General features: G+C 42.4%; 1 long non-coding RNA gene across 1 annotated transcript; it reads left to right on the top strand.

Moving 5' to 3' along the window:
- The first annotated feature begins 35 nt into the window (after positions 1 to 35).
- LOC140992150 (uncharacterized) lies at positions 36 to 3360 on the top strand. The gene is made up of 2 exons (XR_012178007.1): positions 36 to 529; positions 1696 to 3360. It is a non-coding gene; the product is annotated as an uncharacterized lncRNA (long non-coding RNA).
- Positions 3361 to 12299: the final 8939 nt, after the last annotated feature.

Consider the following 12299-nt stretch of genomic DNA (forward strand, 5'->3'; position numbering starts at 1 on the left):
TTGATGTAATTTCAGTCATAGGGGGCTGGAACCGCTCTTAGTCTGACCTGTCACCTAGGACCTGTCTGCCTTGGGAGACCCTACCAGGGGCATTAAGCCCCGGACAACATAGCTCCTAGGATCATTCAGGTACTCAAACCCCTCCACCACGGTAAGGTGTCGGTTCAAGGATGTTTTTTAAAGTGATGAGAAAAATACGTACTACAATGAAAAGTGAAATAATCTCTATTTTAACTATCAGACAATAACAAATATATTCAGAATCGTCTTTTTACAACATTTTAATGAAGCTTTGTGACGTTTATACTGACTGAATATTTAAATTGTGAAGTTTCATCATTTATTCTTTATTCAGATTGGACAGATGCAGTTTGTCAGAGATCAGCTGTGCTTCTCTGGCCTCAGCTCTGAAGTCCAACCCCTCCCAACTGAGAGAGCTGGAGCTGAGCTTCAACAAGCTGCAGGATTCAGACGTGAAGCTGCTGTCTGAACTTGTGGAGAGTCCAAACTGTCGACTGGAGACTCTGAGGTCAGTAGAGAGTTGGAGTCAGTCCATGCTGGTTTCAGCAGTATTGTAATAAACACAGTCAGTATCAAAGTAAAGATCCAGCATTTCCTGCTTTCCTCAGTGAAGCTATGAGAGGAGAACGGTGACAGGCTTCAGGATTGGACAGAAAGAGATAGAGGGGGAACAGTCAGCCAATCAGAGGAGCCAGAAGCTTGTTGTGATCGTGTGTTTGAGTTGAAGTGAAGACGACTGTTGTTGTTGTGTTCATGTGTACAGGAAGTAAAGCTGGATCACAGCTGACAGCATCACAGGATGTGTAGAGACAGCGGTCCTCATCCATCAAACTGTTGTAGCATCAAATCTTTGTTCTCTCATTTCAACACTGAACAACTGATCAGTCCATCTTTGTCACAGCTCTCAGGTCTACGGTGGCCCTGAAGGTCAAAACACAACAACATCCCACAAAACATCAAACTGTCACCAGAGACTCTGGTTCTGTCCAATAACAAACAAGAACGCCGCCCCACCTTTTCCATAATCTGAAGTGTGGTTGTGTTTTGACCTTCAGGGCCACCGTACAGATCGCTCTGACTGAAGCCTGCACATCACTGACTCTTATTTCAGAGAACCGCGGTTACATTTAGTAACCATGTGGTCTCCTCACAGACCAGAACCTCTGCTGAAGTCCAGTAACCACAGCTGGTGTTGACTGTTCAGTCTCTGTGTGAACATGTAGGAGCTTTAACATCAAATATTTATCTGTCCGTCTGTCTTTAGTTTTATCCAGATGTTTTTACAACAGACTCCATATTTACATGTTTGTAATATTTAAAGCAGATGAAATGTTCAGGTGTGACTGAGACTCTGGTTTTTAACAGCAGTGAATCATCATCAGAGTGTTTCTGCAGTGATGATGCGTTCAGGGACTCTGAGCAGTTTATTTCACTGTGTGCTTGAGTGAAACCTGCAGAGTAAACACACTTGATGTGTCTGCAGGTCTGTGAGCTTCACTCCAACACGTTAACATGAGCTGAAAGGAAGCTGGCTACGCTACACAGCCGCTCCACTTGTGGTCTGAACAGGACTGAAGTCCTGCTGGTCTTTATATCACTGACTGACAGCTGATGGAGGGAGTCTCTGTAGACACTCATGTATCACTTCTGCTGTCTCTCTGCTTCTCTCATCAGCTGGAGGTCGTGATCTCTGTCAGAGTGAGTGAGAGAAAGGTGGAGGTGTTGAGAGGATCAGCTGTGTCCTGATGATCCAGAGAGGTTGAAGCAGCACCATCAGCTGGTGGGTGGAGAGGCTCTGACTGGGCGGAGAGGAGAGCTTCATCCAGCAGTGACTGACGGACCAATCACAACACGTGGAGATGATGTCAGTGCTGCAGTGTGAACTGCTCTGAGATCAGCTCCACTGTCCAGTCCAGCATCGTCCCTATTTCCTCTGGATGTGACAGAGTGTCATCAGTGTCTCTGGACTGCTCTGCTGCATCTGCCAAGCAGCCGTCACGTCAGGAGCAGACACAATAATGAGTTAATTACTCGTTAACAGAGACTTGATGTTCTCTGCAGTCAGGTGGGAAAATATGTGCATATATCAGCGTCGCCTAAAAGGCCAAAATCCAATATTGTTGATCCGTTGTGTAAATCTACAGTCATTTAAAGTGTGCACAGGTTAAACTAGTGTGAACGAGTGTAAAGTCTGTGGCTCTCTGTTTCTCTTTGTGTCTCACCTGCTCACTGTTGAATGACACAACTGTTGTTCATCTTCACTTCATCCTGAATCTTGGAGGTTGATGTCAGAGTGCTGAAGTCTGCACTTTAAGGATCTTTCTCATCACTGCTGGATCATATTTCTGCGTATTGTTCTTTTTTCCTGCCTTTCTTATACCAAGTGTCTCGGTCCTGTGGTTTCTGTGTCATTATGTGTGTTTTATAGGTGTTTTCTGCTCTTGTGTTGTCTTCGGCCCGTTCTCCAGTGTTCTGGTTTCCCTCCTTCAGGTGTTTTTCCGTTCCTTCCCCTCACCTGTCCTTTCCCCGCCTCCCTCCACCTGCAGCTCCTCCCCTCGTTAGTGTGTGTGTGTAGTCTTTGTGCTCCTCTGGTCTTTGTCAGATGGTCCGTTTCCTCCCGTGTTTCACCTGAGCCTGTTTCCTCCAGCGTCTCCCCGTTTCTCCCCGTGGTGTGTTTCCTGCTTTTTGTTCCCGCTGTTATTTCTCTGCTTTATTCCTCCTGTTTTTCCTGAGTTGTACTTTTGCTTTTTCTTAGTTTCTACTTTGTATTTTTGGAATTTCCTCTTCTTGGTTTTTGGGGTTTCTCTTGTTTTTGGATTGTTCAGCTTTGGTTTAATGACGCTTGCTTTTGTTCCTCATCCTCCTGCCTCCCTTGTGTTTCTGTGTTTGGGTCCTCACCTTTTCTCAAACTGGGACACTAAGTCTCACTGACGGTGCCGGTTCTGACCACTTTGGTGCCCCAGACAAGATTTTAGCTGAAAAAGACACGCGGTTATTGAAAGTGACAACTTGAACTCACAGTGTCTTTGTCTTACACGCTCAGACACAACAGCAGTAATGACTTTCTTTGGTCCAGATGTTTGAATCTGCACTGATGTGATGAAGCTGTTTATCAGCCTCATCCAGCGTCTGTCGGCTGAATATCAGCATCATGTGTTTGGAAGTTTGTACAATGTTTCAGTGTAAAACTGATCAATAAATAAAGTGTTTTTCCTTCATTTATAAAGCATCACACCACAGTTACAATGTTTATTTGTCCCTCTAAAAAGATCTTTCTATGTAGAAAATGTATTTGTTCATGTTCCTGAGATATCCACAACTAAAAGACAAGGAAGTGAATTTAGTGGTGATGTTAAGTTTTTCCTACATTAACTCGACTGTGGAGGAATTATTCAAATCCTTTAAAGTAAAAGAAGAAATATAATGTAAACATATTCATTTAAAAGTCAAAGTCCTGCATTCAGAGTCAGACTTTATGGACTTACCATCAGAAAAACAGGCTTCATGAATTAAAAGTACTTTAAGTTCTCATAACATCATAATTAGAATCATAATACTGTGAAAGTTACCATCCTGCATGAGAACATTTACTCCTGATGGTTTTTCTGTTTGTACTTTTACTGCAGTAACTTTCTGAATGCAGGACTGTTACTTCTGAGGTACTTGTACTTGAGTATTTCCATTTCCTGCTACTTCATACTGACTTTATACCATCAGAGCTGAAGGAGCATTTTAAATATATTTATTTTATCTGCAGTCAGATGAATAAAACACTGATTCTGTTGAATGTTGGATCAGATAATCAGCCTGATAACTGGTTGAATAGTGTACAGTATATACACACATGTAAAAATATGTAACAGCAGCAGGACCGGTAGCTGCTCCTCTGTTGGAGGAGGAACCTGAGGAGCACTGCCAGAGCCCCACAAAATGACCTCCAGCAGCTCCTGGTGTGCAGGTTCCTGACTCCATGAGGGCCCGACGTCCTCTAGAGGGACCAGTGCTCACAGCCCAGCACCGTACAGGCTTGTGGGGTCCATACACACTACGGAGTCACACTACGAGTTGCTGTGATGAAACTCACTCAAGTTGGGTCAGACTGTGATTTGAATGTTTGACTTTGATTTTGGATCCAGCCCTCGATGAGTTGATGCTTCTGGTTTCCACTGACCGTTGTCACGTCGTACAATGTTCATCAGTAAAGATTTCCAGCTCGAATAATTCATTCGTTAAGACCTGATGTGTGATTAAAGTGTCCCTCAGTGTGTGTGAGCAGTGCACAGAGTGCCCCTTTAATAAACCAAACTCAAAGACCATTAGCCACATTTACTGCCTCTTCCTTTTTGCTGCTGTTCAGCTCAAGTTTCTGATGTTGGTCTTCAAAGTATTTCACATTTTACTCCTCTGAATGATTTGAGCCCCTTGTTTATGACTGCAGTTGTTCAGTTTGGCCTGAGGGTGGCGCCAAAAACAGTTATCTGAACCAATAAGGAGGCTGTTTTACTTCATAGTGTCGACAGCAGAGTTTTGGTTTGATACCTGACACCTGTTACAGATGCCAAACATTCACATTTAAGTATTTCTACTACAACTGCTACAAACACAAAAACTACAGCCAGTCATCAGTTTAAATATCACTTAGTGTTTCCTGTTGTTACAAACCTGTAATGTTGATTAAACAGCTGCCACAGTGAGTCATGAAGACTAAGGTGGGACAAACTCAAAGCACAGGTCAGACTTTCTGTAAACACATTATATATTTGACTTGAAGCTCGAAGTGTCTCTCATTATTATATTTAAAAGACGAAACAAGTGTAATCAAGCGATTCTTATATTTCCATCTTCTTTTCATTTCATCCTCTCAGTTCCAGCTGCTGTTGACAGATTTCAAATCATTATAAAAATCAGAAACCTGTTACAATCACTCCATAATTAACTGGAACATTAGTGAATTCTCAGGACTGATTATACAGAATAATTTATATTTACAGAATAATTTAGATTCACACAATACTTTTTGGACCCAGTGTGTTTTTACAGCCGCTGATCACTTGTGAGTATTTTAAGGGACTAACTCAGAGGATCAGATGGAAGATTTGAGCTGATGGTGAACTAGAAGATGTTCTTCACCATCAGCTCATTTCTGGACCACATTACATCTTCTAGGATGTGTTTCTAAGATCTGTAACATCTTCACGTCTCCGGCCAGTTAAAGTGTGTTTTTGTGTGGTAAAGGCTTTGGTCCCTGTTGTGATGATGATGAAGGGTCATCGTCTCAGACCCTCCCGACTCTTTCAGGCCATTTCCTGCAGCGCTGTGTTGGTCTTCACCCTCTCTGTTGTTTGGTTCCTCTGGGTTTCCATTTCAAAGTGATTTGGCCTCATCTCTGCTTCTTTCTTCTTACAAAACTCTGACAACATGAAAACCAACATATTTATTACATGTATTTATAATCTATTCACTCATTTTCATCCTTTCAAGGCAAACAGACGGACAGACATCAGACCAGCACTTTACATTTCTGCCTGTAAACGTCTTAAATATATCACACGGACAGAAACTGAATGAACTCTGGTTTCTGTCAGATTTATCATCCAGAAACCAAAACACATTAAAATGTTGAGAGTCAGCAGTGGTGGAAGAAGCACTGACTTCTTTGACTTGAGTAATAGAGCCAACATCTCAATGCAAACTAAATACTCCAATACAAGCCCTGTTTAAAGACCCTGCTGAAGTCCAACAACAGAAGTATTATCAGCACAGTGGGACGATACGACGATGCGCCTCAGTGTGCAGGATGATGTGTCACTTGTCATTGTTGGGTCCGGTGCGGTCGTGTACATGAACTGGACCTGTGTGATTGATTTTACCTTCATGTGAACTCTGAGCAGCGTTTGAATAAATGTACTGAGTTACAACTGGCACTAGTGAATAAAACTGTACAAATGTCTGTGATTTCTTCATATTTATACTTTAATGTCGTGTTTGAACAGTGTTTTTCATGTTGTTTAACAAATGAGATATTTGCTGTCACGGCAGAACTGATGAGAAAGAAGATGAGTGATGAGGGGAGAGATGCCGAGTGCTTCGCTGTTTTGGTGGATGAGAGTAAAGACACAAGTGGAAAGGAGCAGGTTTCTGTTGTGTGCGGTATTTGCAGCCAGAGTCCGGGGAAGTGCAGGAGGAGCTTTTGCATTTCACTGCTGCAGATGTGTTGGATGCAGACTCTCTGCCAGCCAGCAGCAAACACACACTCAGTCAGTGTGATGTTGATATACATCGCTGTGTCGGTCAATGCTACGACGGAGCATCTGTGACGTCAGGATGTAACAATGGTGCAGGAACAATTCAGACAGGAGGTGCCGAGGACATCTACATACACTGCCATGCACACAGGCTGGATCCAGTGTCAGTGGGCTGTGGACATGATGTCAGAGGGTTTTGAGACGCTACAGAAGTTGTTTCCCGGATATTTATTTAGAGCAACAAAGCTCATGTCGGATCCAATGTTGACCTCGTTGCGGCAGATGCTTTGGCCCAGTCTGTAGCGACTTCATGCTCTCGCAGAAAAGCGCACAGACACCAAGTGGAAAGAAATCCGACAACAAGCAGAGACTCTGTGCGCAAACACAGGCCCGACACAGACTTCACGGGAGAAAAGGCCCAGAAGACCCAGAGAACCGGACACCTGCAGGGTTTCATTGCGGAGGCCCCGATAGAGAGAACACAGACAGAGCAGCGAGGACATGAACACGCACTCTTTCTGTCCAGTTGTCGACAGGTTGGCAGATAAACAACAGATAAAACACACAAGGGGAAATAGACATATAACACAAGTTAAAACATAAAATACCACATGCTATCTAAATGCCTGTCTGAGAAGAGTAGTACAAGAATTTGCAGGTTTTGGTTCATTTTTAAACAATTAAAAACTTAATGTATTGTTTTGTTTTTCTTTTCGATTGTAGCTTTAACTCCACAGCTGTGAAAAGATACAAGACGGTCTTACGTGAGTTCAGAAGAGGGAAGAGCTTGAGATCCTCCTCGGCTGTCGGAGTGGACCGGAACACAGTGGTGCTGTGATTGCAGAGCTGTTGTGTCCCGGGCAAAGCATGAAGAAGTCCTGCACAGCCACTCCAGAGGGCAAAAGATCTGTATCATGAAGTGTTCAGATGCTTTAAGCAATGACCCAGCGCTGTTGTCAGAGGTTGAGCATTTAAAAAAGAAAGGAAAGCTTCTCCCCATAATGAAGAGAAAGTAAAGGTGGGACAGGACAGGATGTTTGTTTGACATGGGTGTGTGTGAACCTTACACCAGGCAGCAAGTGTTCACTCAGTGCTGCTGTGTTCCAACTTTTATTGTGATGTAAGGTCAGTTTTTTGTGGTTTTGTTACTCCATTTTTGCAATAAATCTTTTGTCACGTTTAAGCATCATTTGACTGTAGATTGTTTTTTGTAACCGGCGAGGAACAGTTAAAATGGTATGCTACTCCTTTGTACATGAAAAGTTGAAATTTAAGATTAGAGGGCTGCTGAAAAGTTTGTAAATAACTTACATATATAATTTGTGACAGGTAAGAAAGAACTACAAATGATATGAACACATTCTCATGTGATGTGTTTACACTTTAGATTAGGGGGATGCAAAAGCCCTTGTAAATGACTTATAGATGATTCAGTAATACATTTACACGAGTCATAAAAGATGAAGAACAGGCCTCTTTCATTACATAACAAATCATTAGGTAAACATTTACTAATGATTAGTTCATGAATATTTCATAATTAACTAATCAGGGGTAGATGACTTACAACATATTTGTGACATGTTAACAGCACTAACAATTTCTTATAATCACTTTGGCTCACAACTCATTCATAATATATCAACAAATCATTAAGTAATCATTTACTAATGATTTGTTCATGAATATTTCATGGTTAACAAGTCATTTGCAGATGACTTACAACATATTTGTGATATGTTAATTTAGTATTAACTACTCATTTACAAAGGTTTATTAATGTTTTGTTCATCATTAACTAATGTCTTATAAAGGACTTACTAATGATCGTTATTATAAAGTGTTACCATTTCTTCTGCCAAAACAAATGAAATAATCAATCAATTGTTTTCATAACTGAATAAACAGACTGACCTTAAAGGACAAAACAGTTTATACTATTTTACTTTGTTTATATGTGGCGGACCCTGCCACCTTTGTAGCTTCATACAGTGTTCTGGGACCTTATTTTCCTCTGAGAACAGCTTCTTTATTCACTTTTGGAAATAATACATATTTCTGAGTTTGTATTATTACCTCATTAATATTGTAAATATTAAAATTGTGAGTTTGAATTTCTTCTACAAAACGACACAGTGCTGCTTCCTGTGTCAACAGAGGCAGAGACAGAGATGAGTGAGCAGTGTGAGCTGAGCACAACTAAGAGCAGAGACGTGTTTCTGCAGCAGCAGACGCGTCACTGGCACCAGAATAACCTCAAAACCAAACACAGCCAACATCTCTATAAAGTGTCAGCTGTGCTCTCTGATGCTTCATTACTCATTTCTGCTGAAGCAAAGATGTGTTGCTCAGTTCAAGTGACACATGTGATCAGTGTCACTGTATTGATCCAACCTCTCCAGCTGCTTCAGACAGACATCTACTGATCTGCACAGACAGTGAATGAGCTCTGATCACTGCAGCCACACAGCGCCACCTGCTGGTCAACCAGGGAACTACACCATCTGAACGTGAGGCAGAAAACACACACACACAGGAAGTCAACACAAAAATGCTCCAACACAAGAGAAAAGTGAGATTCACTCAGACTAATAACAAAACAAACATCATAAAACAAAACAGCTGAATCTCTGAACAACAGGGACGTCTACTCGCCAGTGACAACGAGCCGACCGCTCAAAACATGTATTTATTACAGAACAAACATCAAAGAGTTCAGATGTATTTCTTACAGTCCGTTATATTTATTGGATCAGCTCAGAATATTTTCTACATGTAAATAAATACGTTATTGGACCAGTTAGACTCCATGTAGCGCTGCAGCGGCTCAGCCAATGGCAGACTGTTGCTGGGACAAAAACACACATAGCAACGGGTCATTTAGCCAATTAGCGTCGTCACATTCGATAAGCTTGGGACGCTGCCGTTAAGTATCCTAGCAACCAGAAACAAGCGTCTGAAATCGAGATGGCGGCGTCAAGTCGACAAGAACAAGAGCACACAGGGCTTCAGCTGCCCACAGACTCTGTAAAGTGTCTCTTGCTGAACCCTTTCGAAAGGAGAACTTTAGGGGGAAACTTCGTGTTAAAGAACTTGGACCTGAGAAGCCCGGTCTGAGTTTAACACAGCAGACGCATGAGAAAGGTAAAGTGTCCCAGAGGAGCCTCTCTCTGAATCGGTGCGACAGGAAGGCTCGGCTAACTGGATGTAGCTTTGCAAATGCAGTATTCTGCTTCCCGTGTTTACTTCTTAAAGTGCCGGGGACAGATACTACATGGACTGTAACAGGAGCTAGAGACCTACAACTTTTGTCAGAGCCGATTAAAAAACATGAATGCTCGAAGGTTCACATGAACAACGCTGTCAAGCTAGCCGTGCTAGGCGGGACTAGCATAGCTGCTAGCTGGATGAAGGACACAGGACTGCGGTGAGAAAACACAATGAAGAGGTGGACATGAACACACACATTTTATCCAAGATCATTGATTGTGTGAAATTGTGTGGAGCTTGTGAGCTGGCATTGCGAGGCCACGATGAGACAGCATCCTCCGACAGAAAACTACTCTTCCTGAGGGACAACGGGGGAAACTAATCGCCCAGGTCTGTGACGGAGCTGCCGTGATGAGAGGAGCCACAGGTGGCGGCAGCGCGAGGTTCAACACGTTTACGGGAGAGTCCACTACTACACTGTTACCTCATCAGCTGAACCTGATGATGCAGCAGCAACATCCCACATCACCAAGGTCTGCACACACACACACACACACACACACACACACACACACACACACACAAGAACTTTAATTTTGTATTAAGAGTATTCACTAATATACATCTCATATCATTGTCATTATCTGTCAAACTGTTGATTTCTAAAGGGCCATTAAATAATTACTGTTTATCCCTAAAACAATGGTGTCTTTTGGTTCATTGGGACAGTCACCGAAAGCTTCTGGCACACACAGCCCAGCCTAGAATATTTTTCACCAGCCGCCACTGCATGACTGTCTGAATATGTCTGTTTTTTATTGATTTCTTTTATTGGACAGTTTTTATCAGATAACAATGTGAATACTCTTCATGTGCTTTGTCAAGGTTTTCTTCTTTCTATAATATTTCCCAGTTTTGGTTTAGTAATTCATGTTTTAAAGCGTTCATTGACTCCTCTGTCCTGACTCGTCTGTGCTCCAGTTTAATGTCCTGCTTTTCCTTCTTGTCGTCACTGTCACACACTGTAAACACTGGTAGCTGCTCACTGACATCACTGATCAGTAATCCACTTATTGCATTGTTGTCTGTGACATTAGTAAATATGTTGTCTATCAGTGTGGCTAAAGGGTAGAGTCACAAAGTGGCCTGGACTACGATGAGACATTTTCTCCTACTGCTGACCTGACGAGTGTCAGAGTGTTAATGCAAAAAGCAGCACAGGAAAACCTGATTTAGCATCAGATGGACGTCAGAACGCCCCAATAGACTATGAGATGTTCATGGAGCAACCAGAGGATATGAAGTGGACTCTAGCACAGACGGAAAGTTGGTGTATAAGCTAGAGAAGTCACTTTAGTAAGATGAGTGACGTCAGAAAGTCCAGAGAGGCAGCTGGCAGCCTGATCTATCTAACTACATGTACAAGACCCCACCTGAGTTTTGTTGTCAGCAAACTGTCGCAGTATTTTTCTGAGCCAACAGAAGAGCAGTGGACTTCTGTGAAACATCTGCTCAGATATCTGAAAGGCTCAGTTGAAAATGAATTGTGTTACAGGAAATGTGACGATGAGAAACTTGGGCTACGAGCACAGTGACGCAGACTGGGCTGCTGATGTAACTGACAGTTACTACTCAAATGTACCACCAGAGGGAGAATCACTTTCCCTGCAGTTGCAACACGTGTAATATAAGTTAATCAATATAGAGTTTATTATTTCATGTTGATAGTGTTTGTGTGGCTGTGGTGGTTTAGTTAGTCTTTGACCTCTTAGATTTCAGCTCTTATAAAAGAAACCCTCTTTGTTTTCACTCAGGAACGCAGGAGTTTTACCTGTTTGGGTCATTGATTAATATTAAAATGTCAGTCAGCCACAGGCCCAGATGTTGTGTGGTAGTAACACATCTGTATGTATTGTCTGTACATTTATATCTACATGTTGCTGTAAAAAAAAAGCCTATTTGTTGAATTTCCTCTGTGGATTTCCAGAGTTTGTGACAGAGAGTGATTTCTAACTGAGGTGTGTTGTTTTTCCTTCAGAGAGCTGCAGATTCAAGATAACGAGGGTGCGGCTGCTATCAGACACACACACACACACACACACACACACACACACACACACACACACACACACACAGATAAACTCACCTGACTTCCTATAAGGAGGGGGGGCAAAAGGTCAGTCAGACTCCATTTTCAGACGAAGAGCAGAAGGAGAGCAGCTGGAGTCTGAGGCAGGGTGAGTGTTAACAACACATTGTGATTATTTACTGTGACTTTACTTACTGTGAGTCAGTTTTCTCCCTGTGGACTGTGGAGGAAAGAAATGTTGGAGTGAACTCAACACTTTAATTCATCTGTGGACACAAAGTCCTGATTGGCTGAATAATCCTCTTTAAACCTCCAGTAACCCAAGAAAACAAGCACAGGTGTGAAGAAAAGTGACCAGGTGGACTTCTGGCTGCTTTTATTATACTGTATAATGTGTGTGTGAAGGGGAGAGAGAGTGTGTGTTACTTCCTGCTCTCTCGGTCTTGTGCGACTCTTGAACAAACTTGTTTCCTGATTCTTGTGTCCTGAGCTCACAGCTACTGTTTCACCTCTCAGACTGACTTCAGAGCAGAAGATGAGTGTTTGTGTGAAGGAGGAGGAGGACACAGCTGTCAGCTGTCTGTCTATGAAGAGTGACTGGTCCAAAGGTCATCCTCCAGACTTCAGTAATGAACCTGGACCATCAGACTCAGAGTAAGACACCTGATACTAACTCATTTATGTGACTTTGTTCAGTTCCCTCTCTCACTGCCGTGCTTTGCTTTGTTGATTTT

The sequence above is a fragment of the Pagrus major genome, chromosome 1 (genome assembly GCF_040436345.1).
Source record: "Pagrus major chromosome 1, Pma_NU_1.0".
NCBI classification, from domain to species: domain Eukaryota; kingdom Metazoa; phylum Chordata; class Actinopteri; order Spariformes; family Sparidae; genus Pagrus; species Pagrus major.